General features: G+C 39.9%; 1 pseudogene; it reads left to right on the top strand.

The window, feature by feature from the left end:
- The first annotated feature begins 1,759 nt into the window (after positions 1–1,759).
- Positions 1,760–1,876, top strand: LOC127669033 (uncharacterized; annotated as a pseudogene).
- Positions 1,877–21,707: the final 19,831 nt, after the last annotated feature.

Genomic DNA, 21,707 nt, shown 5'->3' with positions numbered 1-21,707 from the left:
TAATCATAATCACAATTTGCCACCTTCTAATTTAGTACACTAATAAACAGAGGGTATTACTCTCAAATGCAATATGTCATTCAATCAATGCAATCATCCTATGATTTCAAAATTGCCTTTGTAATTTGTATCGGTCTCATGAAAGCTGCTTTAAATTATAGGTCCAGGGAGCTTATATTCTGAATGTGTCCTTTGAAATTAGAATAAGTATCCAATTCCTTGAAAAAAAAAACTGAATAAATTGCTGATTGTGCTTTATCTTCCTTTAAAACAAATGAGTACATTTTGTCTTAACTGCTCTGTACTTGGCATCTATTATCATGTTGAGTACTCTATCATTACATCTTATTTTCCTGTGCTTTCTCCCTCATATTTTCCCCCTCTTTTGGAAACCAGATCCCAAAGGTTTACCATGACACAGAATTCAGTTCTCTAAGACAATGTAATTCCTTATTCCATGCTGTCTTTCCCAGTGGTTTAGCTCTTCTGTTTTTTGTTGGTAAAAAGCTAATGCTAAGATATCAAAAAACTATATGAATTTCTGGGTCAGTTGGCTTTTCATGACTATAGTAAAATACTCATGATAACAAACTTATAAAGAGGAAAGATTAATTTTATCTCCAAGTTTTAGTGATTCTCGTCAGTGATAGTTCTATAATTTGTGGGCATGTGATAATAAAACATAATGGTGAAAGCATATACCCAGAGAACCTGGTCAACTCATGTAAAGAAAGGAAATAAGGGAGGAAGGGAGACAGACAGACAGATAGACCCAAATTCCTTTCGAAAGCACAATCTGTGTAACTTCCTTCTCCCAGGCCACACCTCTTTCAGGATCCAGGATCTTCTAACATAAGCAAAGACTGGAAGCCAAATCCTTAACATATAGGCCTTTGAAGGACACATTCAAAGTATGGTGTTCTGCCTCATACCAATTTCCATTACAAAGTGTATCCAGTTCATCACTAAAGCTTCAGCTGCTTCAGCTCTGTTCTTAAGTCAGGTCTGAAGTCTCCTCTGACATGATGAAACTCTGGTCAGAATTCCTGTAAAAACAGTTACCATACTGACCAAACATGATGATGACACAAGTTACAAAAGGGAGAGACAGGATAGAGATTGGACTAAGGAAAGGCTTAAACCCAGATAGACAAACTCTGAATTCTATGCTCAGCATCTGGGACATACCACACAACAAAAGGATTTCTATGGGCTTGGTAAGTTCTGTTCTATGACTCTCTGGCTGCATCCCTCAAAACTATGTCTCAGGCTAGTTTCTTCCTTCCTTGTAGTTGGTCCACATTGTTGTCTTCTTGAAATCTCCATCATAACTTCGACTTCTCATTTACAATTCCACTCATCACCCTTTCAGGGGCTGCTTGCTACTCTGATCTCCAACACACGCACACACACACGCACACACACACACACACACACACACACACACACACGCACACGCACACACATACACACACGCACATGCACGCGCATGTGCACGCATACGCGTGCGCGCGTGCGCGCGCACACACACACTCCTGACCTCCCAGGCATTCACAGGTGACTCTCTAAACATTATAATGCTTATATACTGCATGGCTACAAAATCAGTACCACAGAGATGTTACCAGGGCTTCTCAGGCCTGTGGGTTGTTCCTAGGTTTGTTCAAATCATGGCTGCTGCACTCTGAGTATCTTACTGGATTAGAAGAGCCAGGGAGAGCAGGATGCCCCATAGTTTTCTTCTTAAAAGAATGATGTGACTGCTGCTATAAGCATTGCAGGCATGGCTGCTGTGTCACATGTGCTTCAGTAGGTAGCAGAGAGGAGAAAAGGTATATATACACTTAGTGTTCTGACCAGTAAATAACATTCCCCCATGGCCGCAGCATCAGCTCCTGCTTCCTGACCTGCTTGAGTTCTATTCCTGACTTCCTTTGGAGATGAACAGCTGGGTGCAAATGTAAGCTGAATAAACCCTTTCGTCCCCAACTTGCTTTTTGGTCATGATGTTTGTGCAGGAATAGAAACTCTGACTAAGACACTGTCCCTGCTGCTTACCTGCTCAATCACTAAGTAGAGCAGGCCCTGTACCTCACCAGGGCAACACAGTAGAACTGACCTTGATGGTGGGGGTACACGTCATGAGGGTCTGAGTATTGTAGAGGATGGACCTGCATCATCTTGTCTGCTGCGTGGCAGTGGGAATGAGAGATACTCTTCCCCACCTTTGTTCCTTATCACCTACAGAAGTTAGGAGAGCTAGCCCTGGGATCATGAAGGCAGGGGATCTGGAGCTGACTCCCCTGCTGTAACACTTGGGAGAGAAGGGCCTGTGCCTTGCTGGGCTATGCAGTAGACCTAGCTCTGGATATGGGGGCTGCAGGTGAGATAGCCCCAAAGGTGTGAGCATTCGAGACCTGGCCCAACAACTTGTCTGCTGTGTGGCAGCATGGGCAAGGGAGATATGGCCCCTCCCCTCCTTCATTCCTTGACACTTTGGCAGGTAGAACTGGCCTCAGGGTCATGACAGTCAGAGAACTGACCATGCCTCTCACCATCTGCAGCACTTGGGGAGGCAGGGACTGCGCCTCACATGGACAACAAGGTAGAGCTGGCCATGGTTTCTGGGCATTGCTGGTGAACTATTCCTGAGAGGATGAAAGCCATGAGGAGGTCTGACCAGCTCAGATAACTCTCAGGCCCAGATCCAGGGCTTTGTACTGGCCAATCACAAGAACCTCCAACAACTGCTGGAGTGCATAAAGCAGCTGATCCTACAGATCCAAAACTACACAACCTCCATGAAACAGGGCAACAACAGGATATCTGACAGGAGTCCAAGTGAGGTTCCAGTCTAGATAGAACAGCAGAAGGCAGAGGCCTCGTACCAGACCAGTAAGTCATTGCAAGTGAACATTTATTCACACTTCTTTGTTCATTTGTTAAATGAACATTTAAAATGTTCATTACGCAAATTGGTACAACCACTCTGGAAATCAGTCTGGCAGTTCCTCAGAAAACTGGGCACCTCACTTCCAGAAGATCCTGCTATACCACTCCTGGGCATATACCCAGAAGATTCCCCAGCATGTAATAAGGATACATGTTCCACTGTTCATAGCAGCCCTATTTATAATTGCCAGAAGCTGGAAAGAACCCAGGTATCCCTCAACAGAAGAGTAGATGCAAAAAATGTGGTATATATACACAATGGAGTACTATTCAGCCATTAGAAACAATGAATTCATGAAATTCTTAGGCAAATGGATGGAGCTGGAGAACATCATACTAAGTGAGGTAACCGAGACTCAAAAGATGAATCATGGTATGCACTCACTAATAAGTGGATATTAACTTAGAAAACTGGAATACCCAAAACATAATCCACACATCAAATGAGGAACAAGAAGAATGGAGGAGTGGCCCCTTGTTCTAGAAAGACTCAGTGAAGCAGTATAGGGCAAAACCAGAACAGGGAAGTGGGAATGGTTGGGTGGGAAAACAGGGGGAAGTATGGGGGCTGATGGGAATTTCGGGGAGTGGGGGTCTAGAAACAGGGAAATCATTTGAAATGTAAATAAAAAATATATCGAATAAAAATAAATAAATAAATAAAAATAAAAAAGAGGAAAAATGTTCATTACAATGAAAAGGAAGAAAGGACATGATTGCTCAAAGGTATGGTGGAGCAGAAAGTTTATAATATATATGTGGAAGTGCATAGCCAGAGTTAAGAGACACCTGAGAGAGCCCAGAGTGATCATGACCTGAGGAAGAGGGAGAATGTAACAGAGAAGAGGAAGCCAAGCATAGAAATAAGGAAGCCAAAGAGGGCAAGTAACCAAAATGTCTAGATTATATAAGGAAGAACCTCTCAGGGAAAGGTAGTCCATTTAAGCCCCTGGGCTGGTAGAAGGCAGGATATACCAACCATACCTCATAACAAGTAGAAACTGAGGGTACTAGAAGACCAGGTCCTCTTTGATATGTTAGACACTGCAGCCTTTTGTCTAGGATTTGAAACTTAACAATTAGCTCCCAATTACTTTTTAAATGCAGTCTGGTAGTAGCATCTGAGGATAAAGAATGTTTATTTCATGTCTTGGAAACAAGGGGGAAAAAAGAAAGACAGAAAGAGGGAGTGCAACTGTATAAGCCCCAGGGCATTAGTATCAGTGACTGTCTTAGTTAAGGTTTTACTGCTCTGAACAAATACCATGACCAAGGCAACACTTATATGGACATTTAGTTGGAGTTGGCTTGCAGGTTCAGGCTTCAGTCCATAATCATCAAGGTGGGTTCAAGGCAGCATCTAGGAAAGCATGGTACAGGAGGAAGTAGGAATTCTACATCTTTGTCTGAAGGCTGCTAGCAGAAACCGACTTCCATGAGGCTAGGATGAGGGTCTTAAAGTCCACATCTGCGGTGACATACCTACCCCAACAAGGCCACACCTACTCCAACAGGGTCATACCTTCAAATAGTCCCACTTCCTGGGTTGAACATATGCAAACCATCACAGAGACCTAAACCTAACCCTCAGCAAACTATCTCTTGGTGAGCTGCAAATGCATAAACAATAAACTGAACAATAAAATGACCTTGCCTTGAAGTCACCACTCCCTTAATTCCATTTAATATTTCTGAACACAGAATTTAGCTCCACTCCATTTCCTGGCACCCCTTTAATCTTTGAACCATATATTTTATATTTTTCCTTTCTCAGTTTGCTATGCTTGATCAAAAACACTCTTCATAAGAGTGAACCATAGGACAGAGTCTATGTTTCCTTTTTGAGACTTCCTTTGTCAATGTAATTAATCAGAATCTCTTCACTTTATCCCTAAATCTCTTCAGAAAAGGTCAAGAAGCAGCCCCATTCTTCATCAAAATATCACAAGAATGATCTGTAGGCAACATACTCAAATTTTTCTCCTCTGAAACCTCTTGAGCCAGGCCCCCAAAGTTCAAATCACCCTCAGCAGCAATGTCTTCCATATTCCTACTAGGATGGACTACTTAAAAGATTCCACTCCTTCCCAAATCTGATGTCCCAAGAAATATATTCCTACAAAAACAAAAACAAAACCAAAACCAAAAAACATTGCCAGATCTATTATATCTATACCCCACTCTTAGTACCAACTTCTGCCTTAGTTAGGGTTTCATTGTATAAGGAGATGCCATGACTAAGGGAACTCTTATAAACGAAAATATTTAATTGGAGCTAGCTTACAGGGGCAGAGGTTCAGTCTATTATCATCACAGTGGGAAACATGTCAGTGTCCACTCACAGATGGTACTGGAAGAGCCAAGAGTTCTACTTCTGTAAGAGTCCATTGGTAGACCCCCACTTAATAAGGCCACAGAGACTGGAATCCCTGCAATCTGCAAGAGTTTTGTTCCAATGTACGTTGGGGTCCCCCAGCATGCAGGCAAAAGAAGAACCTGAACTCACAAAGCACACAGTTTTTATGAACATTTTGGCAGGGAGTTGAGTGGTCACTTGAGTTGAACGACTGTGATTGGTTACCCTGAGCAACATTTAAAATTATTGGTCAACTCAAATGGGTTGTCTCTGCCATTTGGCTCTGTCCTGCCCACCTTGAGGTATTTGTGGTATTTCCTGGCTTTGTCTTTTTTGTCCAGTCACCTCCCTCTCTGGCCTCACCCTAGGCAGGGTGGTTCTATTTAAGCCTTTTCCTTATCTATCCTGCCCCAGGCAGTCCTGGGCAGAATGGAAAGTTTCAGTTCTCCTGTGAGCCCCTGTTCTTGGTCATGGGGAGCTGGCCTGCTGTTTCTGACGGGGTTCTCACAGTTCTTGATCTGAAGGTAACCCGGAGGAGACTATCTTCAGTGGGCAGCTAGAAGAAGGGTTTGAAATTTTATACTGGGCAGAGCTTGAACAGTAGGAGACATCAACATTCATTCCCAGTGTGACAGTTCTTCCAACAAGGCAATACCTCCTCCAAAAAGGCCATACAGCCTAATAGTGCCAATCTTTATAGGCCAAGCATTCAAACACAGGAGTCTATGGGGGTCATACCTATTCAAATAACCATACCTGACTTTCTTTTTAATTTTATAAGCTTTGTTATTAAAAAAAAACTTTACAACTAAAACAAAAATCAAACACCAAAATTAATCAGATCTCAAATCCATATAAGTCAATGAACCTCTATATGGAACCTATGGAGAAGCACATTAAAATTTCCACACTCATTATCAAATATATTTTATGCACTCATGTACCACCAAAAAAAATTTCCATGACAGAATTAGAATTAGATAAACAATTAGCATTGGTTCCTTTCATAAGTTGTATCTATTACCTGCCTTCAGTTCCTCCTCATCCCCTTATATTTAGCCTTTCTTATTTTCTCTGTTATACATGCAAGCACAAATGCATTTATTTACCTATTATTGGCTATATTTTTCATATTAGAGAGAACTTGCAGGCTTTTCTTTCTGAGACTGTGTGATCTTAATCGTATACATTCTATTTTCATTCATTTCTCTGAAAATTTTAAACTTTATTTTTGTTTTTTGCTTTTGTTTTGTTCTTTTGTTTACAGCTGATATATTCATATATGTTTAACTCTATATAATGTTGCAGGATATTTGATCACACTGTGAACCCTGAGATTGTGTTGTTTCTAGTTGTGGTATGGCTCAGCTGTAGCACACAGATTTAATCCAAGAGCTTTCTGTTTATTATAAACAGGATTAAATAAAGTCAGTCATTAGTTAAGAGGTGGAACAAGAAATCAGTTGACAGGGAGTGAACATAGGAAAACATCACAGGAAAGACAGACAGGAAGTAGAAGGAAGGGAGACTAAATTTTGTTTTATATGCTAAAGCTGTTCTGTCCTAGATTCATCCAGAACAGTTTGGTTTTTAACAACAGGCATTAAATCTTTTAATTGCTCTGTGGATGAGTTTCTCCAAAATTGGGAATGATTGAGAATCAAATTCAATATTGTAGCCTGCAGGATATTGTCTCATATGTTTCCCAATGGTAAAGGGTTACCTTGCCTCCTCCTTGTTGATCTGCATTCATCAGTCCAATTCTAGCTTTTGTCATACTGTTGAAGGCTGTATTTTGCATACCCCTGAAGGCCTGGGCCTTCTTTTTGGATTATTGTTAGAAAATCATTCTTTCTAGGAATTCCTTGCCTATATATGGCATTTTGATTTTTAGAAATTACTTTTCCTATCAGAATAACATCATAAACATAAGATTCAATGTTAGTTGTATTTATAATCCATTTATCTACTGGTACTGAACCTTCCTTTTACACCCTTTTATATTCTGAATTAGCATTTTCAAAAGCCAAAGATTTGATTAATATTTGCCTGACTTCTGAATCTGATACTATTTCTATTTATGTTTGAAATCAATCTTTGAAAAATAAGGGGAAAAAGAAAGGAAGAAAAGGAAAGAGAAAAGAGAAGAAAAGAAAAGGAAAGGAAAGAAGAGAAAAGAGAGAAGAGAGAAGAAAAGAAAAGAAAGGAAAAGAAAAAAGGAAAGGAAAGAAAAGAAAAGAAAAGATCAGTGAAGGCTTCTTTTGGGCCTCATATAATTTTAGTGAATTTTTTTAAGTAAAAAATCTCTTTCTTGATTCTTCAACATTTGTCCCAAACATTGGGACAAATAAACATTAGCAGTCCCAAACTGCTAAACAACATAGGGCTGACATGTGATCATTAAATTCAAGCTATCTTTATAACTGAGAATATTGACCTTCACCTGTCAGATTCTGACCCTCAGTCATGTGTACTTACTTTGAGATACCTCCAAGTGAGACACCAAGGTGCAGATCGATGCAAAAGCAAGATTGCATCAGGACTGACCTTCAAGTAGCTCTTCAATGTAAGTTACTAAGAAGGTGACCCCCAATGGCACAAGCAGTTTTTATACTTTTTAGAGACACAGGTTACATCATCAAGGTTACAGTTCGAACTTATTGGCTAAGCATATTGACCTTTACGTCTATTGGCTAGCAAGCATGGCATACAGTTGAACTCTACCTAGGACTTTCTAGAGGGTCAGGTAACTACAGTCAGTATATTCTGATAATTTTTCACTGAGTATTCCTGTGGGTGGAGAATGGAACTTGGTCTAGCCTTAACCCCAGGTGGGAGGGGGAAGCTGTAAGGAGGTTGTGGAACTGGAAAACCTCTTAGGGTCCCTCACACGTAGCAACTTATCCTGGGAAATATCAATCCTTCTGGCTTTATGTTGTTATTCTATGGCCCTAGCATCATTTTTCCACCATGTTCACCACTGTAACTGAGGACCAGCTTCCAATATTCCTGATGCTAACTCTTTCTGGTCTTTGGAGATAATTCTGTTCTAAGGTGCCCGTGAATTTAATATCTGCTTCACATAGGGTGAATGTATACCATATGAAATGATTGCTTCTTTAAATCTCTTCAAAACTAATATGTCTATAGGATTCCATTTAAATTTTTTATAACCTTGGGAGTGCCTATTGTCTCCTGGTAGTCTTGTGTAGTAACTGGATAAACTAAATACTGTCTGGGCTACTTCCCCAGTGGTGTACCACAAATACTTACTGTTCCTCCTGACTATGTGCTCATGGTCCTTCTACTCTCATGGCAGCTTCCTCATGTCCTGTTCTTTTTCCATCTTCTCCCGATCTCTCCTCTCTTTCTCTTCTTCACTTCCAACCAAGTAACTCAAAACCCACCTAACCTCTAATCCCTCCAGTAATTGGCTGTAGCCAATTTTATTTATCCAATAGATTTAAATCAACGAACAAAGTTTTCACAACAAAAGCTTGTAAACATGAGAATTCACTTATAGTCCTGGAGCTTCAGGTACAGAATTTCACATTACAATACAAAGCAACACACCAAACCATAACAACCGTATTTACACATTATTATGAAAATCCTCTACTTGGTTATTAGAAAGGCAACTAATTTCCAATAGAGACAGGAACAAAGAGCAGCTTTTGCAACTGCCAGTAAGCTTAACTCCACGCATGCAACCCTGACTAATATTAAACTAGATGATACCCTAATTTTAGATACCATATTTTTAGTGAATTGGCAACTGGGGACTCATCATAAAGTAAAAATGAATCTACTATCATTTACCTGTTGGCTTTTATTGCAAACATTTTCCAGATACATAGAATAAGTATTTTCTTTTTGAGAAACAAATCTGAACATTTTACAAGGCATGGAGAACCTTCTACTCAGTCATTAAGAGCCACACTATGGTCATAAGGGTGTCCTTTACAATGATGGAGTAAATCCATTTGAAGGCAGAGTGCTTTTCAGGCTTAGCCATGGAAAGAACATAGGTAGAAACACTACCTATCTGAATTCCTTTGAATTCAGGTAAGAAGTTGTAGTAAAGGAGTCTGTACCTTCCTGCACTGAAGAAAAATCTCAGTTACCTATATTCTCCATCTCCAAACTGCTCATTACTGAAAGAAGCAGTTATTGAACTGTGGGGACAAACTGAATGGCTACAACATTTGGCTAATGGCTGGCTTATGAACCAACCATGGATAGAACCAAATCTAAAGGAAAAGGACAGTCTATAGACCAGGGAAATAGAACTGCCAATACTGAGGAAAGAACCACAAAATCAACACAGCAGTGTTGGCTACAAGATAAACAATTAGGAAAGCAAAAGGAAAACCTCTATCTTCACTAATTCATGGTATAGCTGTGTGGTCATCAAAATGGAAAACCACTATCTGGCAGATAAATGGAAAAGATATCTGGTCATGGGAGGTATGAATGGAAATGCCAAAACCTAGCAAAATTTACAAAGTCATAACATTTTATGTTGCTCATACAGGCAAGATGGATGAATTGTCTGAAAATATGGAAAGAGTACACAGTGTGACATCAAGTTTCATTAAGATTAGAATATTAAATTTTTCCAGGGGACAAATTAAGAGTAAATCAGTAAGAATGATACAGTACCTATTCAAAAAACTTGAAAGTTTACCCCTAACACTAAAAAATAAGGGGAAATGGAGAACCAAATTAAACCAGGACAACCCTATGAAAATAATCATTATAAGGAATCCATAGCTAGGAAGTGGTTCACACACTTAATCCTAGCACTTAGGAGGCAAATGTCTTCAATCCCAACACTTGAGAGGCAGAGGCTGGCACATAGGAATTACAGTGATTTAAATTTAAAAGCTGCAAAATTTAGGCTGAAATTCAAAGTGAATGTGATCTAAAAATAAATACATGTGAACTTTGAATTTATATATAAAGAGAAAAGGGAATATAGGCATATTTTTAAAATTCCAATTGAAAGATAATACTTTAATGTTGCCAAATAAACATTTGCCCTAGGAAAAATATAATCTACCATAAAGGGAACATCTCCCTACCAGAGTTAGAGTTTAGTGATTGACATTATTGATGTATGACTATACATACTGCACTAGAGAAGCTCACTAAGCCTTCATTTTTCAAAGTAGAAGAGGGGTTTAGCGTCCTTGGAAAAGATTGGCACCTAGCTAGCACCCTCCAGTTACTTTATTCAAAAGTTATTCAAGGTTTATTGGGAATGGGAAAAGTTGCAGGTACCAAATTTATCTTATCCCTGCTGCCCATGAGAGAAGAAAACCCATATAAATCTTAGTCCATTTTGACCATTGTAAAGGGACATGATTTGTTGAAGAATGATACCACAGATTCAAATAATACACAACAGCAAAGAACATTTATTCTATAGAAATCCAACATGCAGGGGTCTACCATTCACTAGATGGAAGACAGAGGTATGAGCATTGTAGGTTCAATTTAAAGCCTGTTAATGTAGGAGCCAATGAGGTTAACCTTTCTTTCCCTTGATTAGTTGGGTCTATCTCCAGGGGTATGGGTGTCGTTATGATTGTTTAAGGTTCTAGGGAATTTAGGGGACTTTGCAGCACTGTTGCCAACTATACTTGGCAGGCTAGGCGGTGGTACAGCTTCTGGCAGCTCTTGATTGGCTGCCTGGGGTGGATTTTTTTTTTTTCTGGAATTGACTTGTTTTGGACTTCTTCAGTTCTAGGAAAAGGAAACTCAGGCCTAGTCTCCTGAAGCTCCTAAAGCTCAAAGCACACATTGAAACTAACACAATAATAGTGGGGGACTTCAACACATCACTCTCATCAATGGACAGATCATGGAAACACAAGCTAAACAGAAACACAGTGAAACCAATGGAAGTTATGAACCAAGGAAATTAAAATCAGATCTTACTACAAAAGCTTATATGCATCAAAACTGGAAAATCTGGATGAAATGGACAATTTTCTAGACAGATACCAGGTGCCAAATATCAATCAGGATCCGATAAACAATCTATACAGTTCCATAACCCCTAAAGAAGTAGGAACAGTCATTAATAGTCTCCCAACCAAAAAAATCCCTGGATCAGATGGGTTTAGTGCAGAGTTCTATCAGACTTTTAAAGAAGACCTAATACCAATACTCTTCAAGCCATTCCACAAATTAGAAACAGAAGGATCACTACCCATTTGTTCTATGAAGCCACAGTTATGCTGATGCCAAAACTGCACAAAGACCCAACAAAGAAAGAAAACTTCAGACCAAGTTCCCTTATGAATATTGATGCAAAAATACTCGATAAAATTCTCACAAACCAAATCCAAGAACTCATCAAATGATCATCCGTTATAATATAGTAGACTTCATCCCAAGGCTCCAGAGATGGTTCATATATGGAAATCCATCAACATAATTCACTACATAAACAAACTCAAAGAAAAAACTACATGATCATTTCATTAGATGCTAAGAAAGCATTTGATAAAATTCAGCACCCCTTCATGATAAAAGTCTTGGAAAGTTTTATCAGCAACTCAAGGCCTATACCTAAACATAGTAAAGCAATATACAGCAAACCAGTAGCCAACATCAAACTAAATGGAGAGAAACTTGAAGAAACCCACTAAAATCCAGGGATTTGACAAGTCTACCCATTCTCTCCTTATCTATTCAATATACTCCTCTAAGTCCTAGCCAAAGAAATTAGGCAACAAAAGGAGTTCAAAGGGATAAAATTGGGAAGGAAGAAATCAAAATATCATTATTTGCAGATGATATGATCGTATACTTAAGTGACCCCAAAAATTCCACCAGAAAACTCCTAATTATGATAAACAACATCAGCAGATTGTCTGGATATAAAATTAACTCAAGCAAATCAGTGGTGTTTCTCTACTGATAGGATAAACAGACTGAGAAAGAAATTAGGGAAATAACTCCCTTCACAATAGCCACAAGTAATATTAAATACCTTGGTGTGACTTTAAATATGCAAGTGAAAAATCTGTAGGACAAGAATTTTAAGTCTCTGAAGAAAATTGAAGATCTCAGAAGATGGAAAGATCTCCCATGCTCATGGATTGGAAGGATGAATATAGTAAAAATGGTCATCTTGCCAAAAGCAATCTACAGATTCAAAGCAATCCCTATCAAAACTTCAAATCAATTCTTCATAGAATTAGAAAGCCATTTGCAAACTCATCTGGAATAATAAAAACCCCAGATAAATAGCAAAAACTGTTCTGAAGAACAAAGGAACTTCTGGCAGAATTACCATCCCTGTCCTTAAGCTCTACTACAGAGCAATTATGATAAAAACTGCATAAAAACTAAAGTGACAGGAAGGTTGACCAACGGAATAGAATTGAAGAGCCATAAATGAACCCAAACACCGAAGGTCACTTGATCTTTGACAAAGGAGCTAAAATCATCCAGTGGAAAAAAAGGCAGTGTTTTTAACAAATTGTGCTGGTTCAACTGTCAGTGTGTAGAAGAGTGCAAATTGATCCATTCTTATCTCCCTGTACAAAGTTCAACTCCAAGTGGCTCAAGGACCTCCACCAAATAACATATATACTGAAAATAATGGAAAAGAAATTGGGGAAAAGCCTTGAGCACATGGACACAAGGGAAAATTTCCTGAACAGTACACCAATAGCTTACGCTCTAAGATCAAGAATTGACAAATGGAGCTGGGAAGTGGTGGCACATGCTTTTAATCCCAGCACTTGGGAGGTAGAGGCAGGCAGATTTCTGAGTTCAAGGCCAGCCTGGTCTATAGAGTGAGTTCCAGGACAGCCAGGGCTATACAGAGAAACCCTGTCTCAAAAAACCAAAAAAAAAAAAAAAAAAAAAAAAAAAAAGATTTGACAAATGGGACCTCATTAAATCGCAAAGTTTTAGTTAGCAAAGGACACTGTCAATAGGACAAGACAACAATCAATAAATTGGGAAAAGATCTTTACCAATCCTACATCCGATAGAGGACTAATATCCAATATACAGAAGGAACTCAAGAAGACAGACCCCAGAGAATAAATAACCCTATTAAAAAATGGGATTCAGAGCTAAACAAAGTATTCTACACTGAGGAAACTGGAAGAGCTGAGAAGCACCTAAAGAAATGTTCAGCATCATTTGTCATCAGCGAAATGCAAATGAAAACAACCCTGAGATTACACCTCACACTAGTCAGAGTGGCGAAGATCAAAAACTCTAGTGACAGCAGGTGCTGGCAAGGCTGTGGAGAAAGATGAACACTCCTCCATTGGTGGGATTGCAAGCTGGTACAAGCACTTTGGAAATCAGTTTGGTGGTTGCTCAGAAAATTGGACATAGTTGTATCTGAGGACCCAGCTATTCCACTCCTGGGCATATATCCAGAAGATGCTCCAACATGTAATAAGGACATATGGTCCACTATGCTTGTAGCAGCCTTATTTATAATGGCCAGAAACTGGAAAGAATCCAGGTATCTCTCAATAGAAGAATGGATACAGAAAATGTGGTACATTTACACAATATAGTACTTCTCAGCTATTAAAATAAACTTATTCATGAAATTCTTAGGCAAATGAACGGGACTGGAAGATATCCTGAATAAGGTCACAAGAACACACATGGTATGCACTCAGTGATAAGTGGCTATTAGCCCAGAAGCTCTGAATAGTCAAGATATAACTCACGGACCACATGAAGTTCAGGAGGACTGAAGTGTGGATACTTCTGTCCTTCTTAGAAGGGGGAACAAAATACCCATAAGAGAAATTAAAGAGACAAAATGTGGAACAGAGACTGAAGGAAAGGCCATCCAGAGACTGCCCCACCTGGGAATCTACCCCATATACAGTTACCAAACCCAGATATTGTTGTGGATGTCAACAAGTGTTTGCTGACAGGAGCCTGATATAGCTGTCTCCTGAGAGGCTCTGCCAGTGCCTGACAAATATAGAGGTGGATGCTCACAGCCAGCCAATGGACTAAGCAGAGGGTCCCTAGTGGAGGAGCTAGAAAAGGACCCAAGGAGCTGAAGCGGTTTAAAACCCCATAGGAGGAAAAACAATATGAATCAACTGGTACCTCCAGAGATCCCAGAGACTAAACCACCAACCAAACAGTACACATGGAGGGACCCATGGCTCCAGTCACATATGTAGAAGAGGATGTCCCTCTTGGACATCAATGGAAGGTGAAGTCCTTGGTCCTGTGAAGGCTTGATGCCCCAGTGTAGGGGAATGCTAGGGCAGGGAAACAGGAGTGGGTGTGTTGGTGAGCAGGGGGCAGGAGGAGGGGATAGAGGGTTTTTGGAGGGGAAACCAGGAATGGGGATAACATTTGAAATGCAAATAAAGAAACTATCTAATTAAAAACGTAGTGGAAATAAATAAATAAATAACCAAAACAACAAAACTAAACAAAAAACAAAACTAATAACTCCATCTTTGCCTGGAGTTCCAAGGTTGTTGCAGCTGAAGTTCTCAAGCAGCCCCAAGTACAGATTCTCTAGAGAGCTAATATTTCTTCAAGATTCAAAAAGTGTCAAAACAATTTCTCAGCCTCTACTGGTTGACCTATACACAGCAAAGGCTTTGCTGAAATAGTTCACTTACACTACCACACAACGACTTTATTATACACATCACTACAAAGGTTGGGGCAATTTTGCTTTTCTCTTTCCAAGACAGTAAGAGCATCCAACTAAGGAAACCAGAGACCAGTAGACAAGTCAACATATGACGAAAGAACACAGATCATTAAGACAAAATATCCCAAGAGAAAGAGTAAATTGGCCAAGTGGTATTTCCCACTTCCAACTTGTCTTCATTGCCCACGTCAGATATAAATAGCAAATGGTCTTTTTATGATGCTAATTCAATTAAAAATTAAAGCTTGCTTTGGAGTTGGAGCGTGGCTTTCTCCTTCATTAAACTCATGCATGCTTGTTAAGGAAAATCCTAAATCCCTGTATTATATCAGAAGAGCCAGCTGGTATGGCACAGAGAAAAACAAAATAAGGGACTATTCTCTTGCCACTAATCTCATAATCTTTTGGTTTTCATTTGACTTACTAAAACATTTTTAAGATACAAATATTATCTCAAAATCTATAAGATCATTAGTTATATACAAACTTCCATTGTGACACTAGTAGTCATACAGAATACTAACTAGTTCTAGAAATAATCTTCATCTGCCTTTCTGTATGTGTTTTCAGGTTTGAGTCTGAAGCAGGTAACTAGGAACATAGTTTGTGTATTTCAGATGTACTTAATAGATCATGATTCCCCAACCAGATTCTGAGACCTGGTGAATATGGCACTTAAAATGCTTAAGATTTCTACTCTTTTTGATACTAACCTTTGAGGTCTCCAAGAAGATGATGGGGCCTTGCAAGGACTGCACATGGATTGGGGTAATGCTAAATACTGGAACAAACTGCCCCATGCCCCTTGTGCTGCCAGGTTCTGTGCAAATAGTGGACATTTTGGATTGACTGCTGTGTTCTACCTCACCAGGATTGCCATTAAGATGACAAACACCACCCAAAGATCAGCTTCATACTACAACTGCCCAAGGCATTCAAATTGCTAAGTTCGTATGAGACTGACATGAACATTTTATGGAATTTCGAACTGTAAAATAGTTAATTCTAAGACTGCCAAAGCTTGGCAGAAGGAGCATCATTATTGTAAATAGTTTTACTATTTAAAAATCTCTATTTAGACAATAAAGGATAAATGTTGCAGGATATTTGGCCTCACTGCAAACCCTGAGATTATATGATTTAATGGATAAACCTGTTTCTAGTTGAGGTATGTCTCAGCCCTAGCACACAATTTTAATCAAAAAGCTTTCTGTTTATTGTAAACAGGAGTAAATAATGTTAAAGTCAACTATGATGATTTGTATATACTTGGGCCAGGGAGTGGCACTATTAGGAGGTGTGGCCTTGTTGGAGCAGGAGTGCCACTGTGGTTGTGGGCTTCAATACCCTCATCCTATCTGCCTGGAAGTCAGTATTCTGCTAACAGGCTCCAGATGAAGATGTAGAACTCTCAACAACTCCTACATTATGGGTATCTGGATGCTGCCATGTTCCCACCTTCATGATAATAGACTGAACCTCTGAATCTGAAAGCCAGCCCCAATTAAATGTTTTCCTTATAAGAGTTGTCTTGGTCATGGTTTTTGTTCACAGCAGTAAAACCTTAACTAAGACATCAACCATACGTCAAGAGGAGGAGCAAGCAACCAGTTGATAGGGAGTGAACATAAGAAAAAACCAAGGGTATGAGGAAGTCAGAAGGATAGATAGAGAGATGCACAAGAAGTAGAATCGAGGGACATTCAGCTCGAGGGACTTTTGAGGGAGAAAGAGAGCTTCTTTTTCTTTCTGAAAAGCTGGCTGAGGATAAAGGTCAGCTGGGTGCTCTCTCTGCATCTCTGAGCTAGCAGGTTTTCTCCTCAGCATCTGGCTCCTGAGTCTATTGGTAAAATCGAATGATTGAGGTTAGGTTTAAAAGCAGCAAGCTAAGTCTTCAAATACTGCATCAAATAAGAAAGCATGGAGTGGACATCTTTCTCTCATCACTGAGTTTAGAGAAAATGCTCCCAGTTTGTTTCCACTTAAAATAACATTGGCTATAGATTTGTTATATATAGTCCTTATTATTTTGAAGTATGCTCCATGTATTATTTTTTTAATATTTACTTATTTTACAGCCCAACATGAGCGACCCCTCTCTTCCAGTCCTCCCTTCTCACAGATCTTCCCCACATTTCCACCTCCCCTTCTCCTCAGAGTAAGGGGGGACACCCCTGGCTTTCACCCTCCACCCTTGGCACATCAAGTCTGTGCAGGCCTAGGCACATCCTCTCTCTCTCTCTCTCCCTGAGGCCAGACAGGGCAGTCCAGTTAGGGGGACAAAGCCAGGCAGGCAACAGATTTAGGGACCACTCCTACTCCAGGTGTTCGGGGATGTGCATGATGATTTAAGTGTACATCTGCTACGTGTGTGTGTGTGTGTGTGTGTGTGTGTTTGTGTGTGTGTGTGTGTGTGTTTGGGACAACTAAGTCTAGCCCATGCTTGTTCTTTGGTTGGTGGTTCAGTTTCAGGGAGCCCCCCAAGGGTCCAGGTTAGTTGACTCTATCTTCCTATGGAGTTCCTATTCTCTTCATGTCTCTCAGTTCTTCCCCTGACTTTTCCACAAGACTCCTCAAACTCCATCTAATGTTTGGCTGTGGGTCTCTGCATCTGTTTCCATCAGCTGTTGGGTGGAGTCTCTCAGAGGACATATATGCTAGGCTCCTATCTGCAATCACAACAGAGTATCATTAATAGTCTCAGGGATTGGTTCTTGTGCATGGGATGGGTCTCAATTTTGACCAGTCATTGGTTGGCTGTTTCCCTAGTTTCCTCAACCTATGTCTCTGAATATCTTGTAGGCAGGCCACAATTTAGGTCAAAGGGTTTATGGGTGGGTTATTGTCCTTCTCTCTCCACTGGGAGTTCTGCATGGCTACAGGAAGTAACCATTTCAAAATCCATATTGGAATTCCAGATAAGCTTCTGGGCCTTCTACCCACCCCCTGTCCCAGGTCTCTGGCTATCATAAAGAATCCCCCCATTGCCTATTTCCATTCTGTCTCCTCCACTCGGCCTACACATGATTCCTCACTTCCTGCCCCCATCTCCATCCCCTCTCCCAACTAGTTCTCTTACTCCAAGACTAAAAGCTTCAACGACCTTTCAGAAAACCTACAGGCTGTGGATCAAGCCTATGACATGGCCTATAGGATATTTTAGCATTTTCTTTTAGCACTAAAAGAATGAAGCTACATAGGTTGACAAGATTCCTAGTGTGAATAATATGTATTTGAACCTAAAAGTTACCTAAATCCTGTGATTCTTTTTCTTTTCCTTATTCCTGGGTTTATTTTATTTATTTATTTATTTATTTATTTATTTATTTATTTATTTATTTATTTATTTATTTCTGAGTATCTTCTTCATTTATATTGCCAGTGGTAAAACCTTTCCCAATTTCCTCCCTCCCAAAAGCCCCTATCCCCAAAGATTCCCTACCCCTCCTCCCACTCCCTGCCTCCAAGTATATGCCCCTCAACCTGACACATTCGCATCTCCCTCCCAGCCCTCCCCTCCCCCCCCATCTGTTTCCCTTTGTTGGGGCCCTATTGAGCTTTTACCTGACCAAAGACCACTCCTCCCACTGATTCCCAACAAGGCATTCCTCTGCCACATTTTTGGCTGGAATCATGTGTACCCCTTGGTTGATGGTTCACTCACTGGGAGTCTTGGGGTGTCTGGGTGTCTGAAGTCATTGTTCTTCCCATGTGGTTATAAACCCCTTCAGCTCCTCCGGACCACCCTCCAGATCCTCCACTGGGGACCCCAAGCCCAGTCTAATAGTTGGTTGCTAGCTTCTGCCTCTGTATTTGTAAGGCTCTGGCAGGGTCCCTCTGGAGACAGCCATGGCATGCTCCTTTTGGTACATGCTTCTTGTCGTAGTGTCAGGGTTTGGTGACTTATTATAGGATGAATCCCCAGGTAGGTCAGTCACTGGGTGACCTTTACTTCAGACTCTGCTCCACACATTGCCTCCCTTATTGCTCCTGTGAGTGTTATGTTCCCTTTCTCAGAGGAACCACAGCACCCTCACTTAAGTCCTCCTTTTTCTTGAGCTTCCTGTGCTGGGTGAATTGTAAATTGTTTATTTTGAGCTTTTGGACTATCATCTGTTTATTAGTGAGTGCATACCATGTGCATTCTTTTGTGACTTGGTTACCTTGCTCTGGATGACACTTTCTAGTTCCATCCATTTGCCTAAGAATTTCATGAACTCATTGTTTTTAATAGCTGAAGAGTACTCCATTGTGTATATATACCACAGTTTCTGTATCCATTCCTCTGTTGAAGGACAGCTGGGATCTTTTCAGCTTCTAGCTATTATAAATAAGCCAGCTATGAACATAGTGGAGCCTGTATCCTTATTACATGTAGGAGCACCTTCTGGGTATATACCCAGAAGCTGGGTCCACAGGTAGTACTATGTCTAATTTTCTGAGGAATTGCCAAACTAAATTCCAGAGTGGTTTTACCAGCTTGCAATCCCACCAACAATGGAGAAGTTTTCTTCTTTCTCCACATCCTCTACATCATCTGCTGTCCCCTGAGTTTTTCATGTTAGCCATTCTGACGGGTGTAAGGTGGAATCTCAGTGTTGTTTTGATTTGCATTTCCCTGCTAACTAAGGGTGCTGAACATTTCTTTAGGTGCTTTAGAACCATTTGAGTTTCCTCAGTTGAGAATTCCCTGTTTAGTTCTGTACCCCATTTTTAATAGGGCTATTTGATTCTCTGGAGACTAACTTCTTGAGTTCTTTGTATACGTTGGATATTAGCCCTCTATCAGATGTAGGGTTAATAAAGATCTTTTCCCAATTTGTTGGTTGCTGTTTTGTCCTACTGACTATGTCCTTTGCCTTACAGAAGCTTTGCAGTTTTATGAGATCCCATTTTTTGATTCTTGTTCTTAGAGCATAAGCCATTGGTGTTTTAAATCTTACCATTCTAAATGATGAGATTTACCAGGGTTTATGAATCTGGTTCGACCTTACCAGTTATTCTGTCTGGTTGCATGGTTCCATTTCTTAATCTAAAGGTCAGGGGTTTGAGCACCATGCTGGGTACCAGATGTCAGTCTGTGTTTCTGCCTCACTGATAATTTGTTCAGGGGAGGCAATACACAATGGTGACAGGCTCTATGTTGCCCTTGCCACTGGGAACCAATGCGCTGTTTGAATGTTGTTCAGGGAATGCAGAATGCAGTCTAATATGGGGGTCCCAGTCCATGATCTTCTGGAAAAGAAACAGTGAGATTTGGGATGGATTTTGTGGTTCTCAAACTCCAGTGTATCCAGACTCCTCTGGGAACCACAAGGAGTTGAGAATGAAGGACCACAGGTCTATGATGAGACTGTAACAGGGCAGAGCCTGACTTCCATCTGAATGAGTGCCAAAAGTATGGAGGAGCTGGAAGAGATCTTCAACAGGAGATCTAGGTGCTGTTCTTTAAGACAAAGCACTGCCTCCTTCCCCCCTCTCACCCATGCTGCTACTGATCCTTGATAGAGGAACTGGTCCTTGCTTGTTTAAACTGTTTTATTCATTGAGAATGAGGATGCATATGTCTTACTCAAGGTGAAACAGAGATTAAATATCTTTTGCAAGAAAGGATGCCCAGAAAGGGAAGCTCATTGGCTAAACATGTGGGGTCTACCTAGATATCTCATTAGCATGGAGAACTCTAAGGTTTTTATGCTAAATGACCAGTTGTCATGGTTTTCTTAGTGTGGTGAAGTGGTCACCTGTTCCATGACAGGTAGTCTGGCTGGGAGCTGATTTTAATTACCATTCTAAATGATGAAATTTACCAGGGTTTATGAATCTAGTTCGACCTTACCAGTTATTCTGTCTGGTTGCATGGTTCCACTTCCTCACACATTTTCCTAATGTTTTTCTTTTGCCCTTTTGTAATAGTCAATTTTCCCTCCAATCCCCAGCAGCTACTGATCTTTTAAGTAACTCAAGTGCTCTGTTCTTTTGAGAATACAAATTAAATGGATCTATACAGAACATTTTTTTGATTCTAGCTACCTTTAGCTATTACTCACTTTCTTTTTAAAGACATGACTTATTTGGTAATTTCACATGGGAATGAAATGCATTTAGATCATAACTGATCATATATCACACCAACACAACCTCTATTTGATCATACCTTTTGTATTTGGCTAACATTTTCATTTTAGTTTTATAACAATCAATTGTTATTACATGAAACTGAATAACTTGTAAGCATGCCTTTTCAACTACTTTATTTAAGAAATTAAATTGTCTCTTATATGTTCAGAACTGTAGAATGAGAAATGAAGTGGACTCTCAGCTAATAGAGCATCATTCACCCCTCTATCAAAACAAATTATTACCTCTTATTATAAAAGTAAGGCACTCAATTTATCAATGCCTCTTGTTAGGAAAAGAGCTTTTCAAATGTTCTATGATTTTTATAAGCATGTTCATGAATTTTTCCCTAAAAGCACCATTGATATGATGCTCTCAGACAAATTAATGCATGTTTTTATTTTAATCAGGAGCTAGAGATAATGATAGGAATGAATGCAGGCATTGAAATTTTCTTGATCTTGAATTTTATATTATATATTTATATATTTTATGTGTATTTTAACTGCAGTCTCAATCTTGCAGTTATGTTTACATATTTATCATTGAAATTATTGGTGTCTTGTTTTTATTTGAAAATTTGCTAAGGTTGGTTATACTTAG

Source organism: Apodemus sylvaticus, chromosome 18, assembly GCF_947179515.1.
Source record: "Apodemus sylvaticus chromosome 18, mApoSyl1.1, whole genome shotgun sequence".
NCBI classification, from domain to species: domain Eukaryota; kingdom Metazoa; phylum Chordata; class Mammalia; order Rodentia; family Muridae; genus Apodemus; species Apodemus sylvaticus.
Note: the sequence above shows the minus strand (reverse complement) of the source record. Positions and strands in the feature narration are given on the sequence as shown.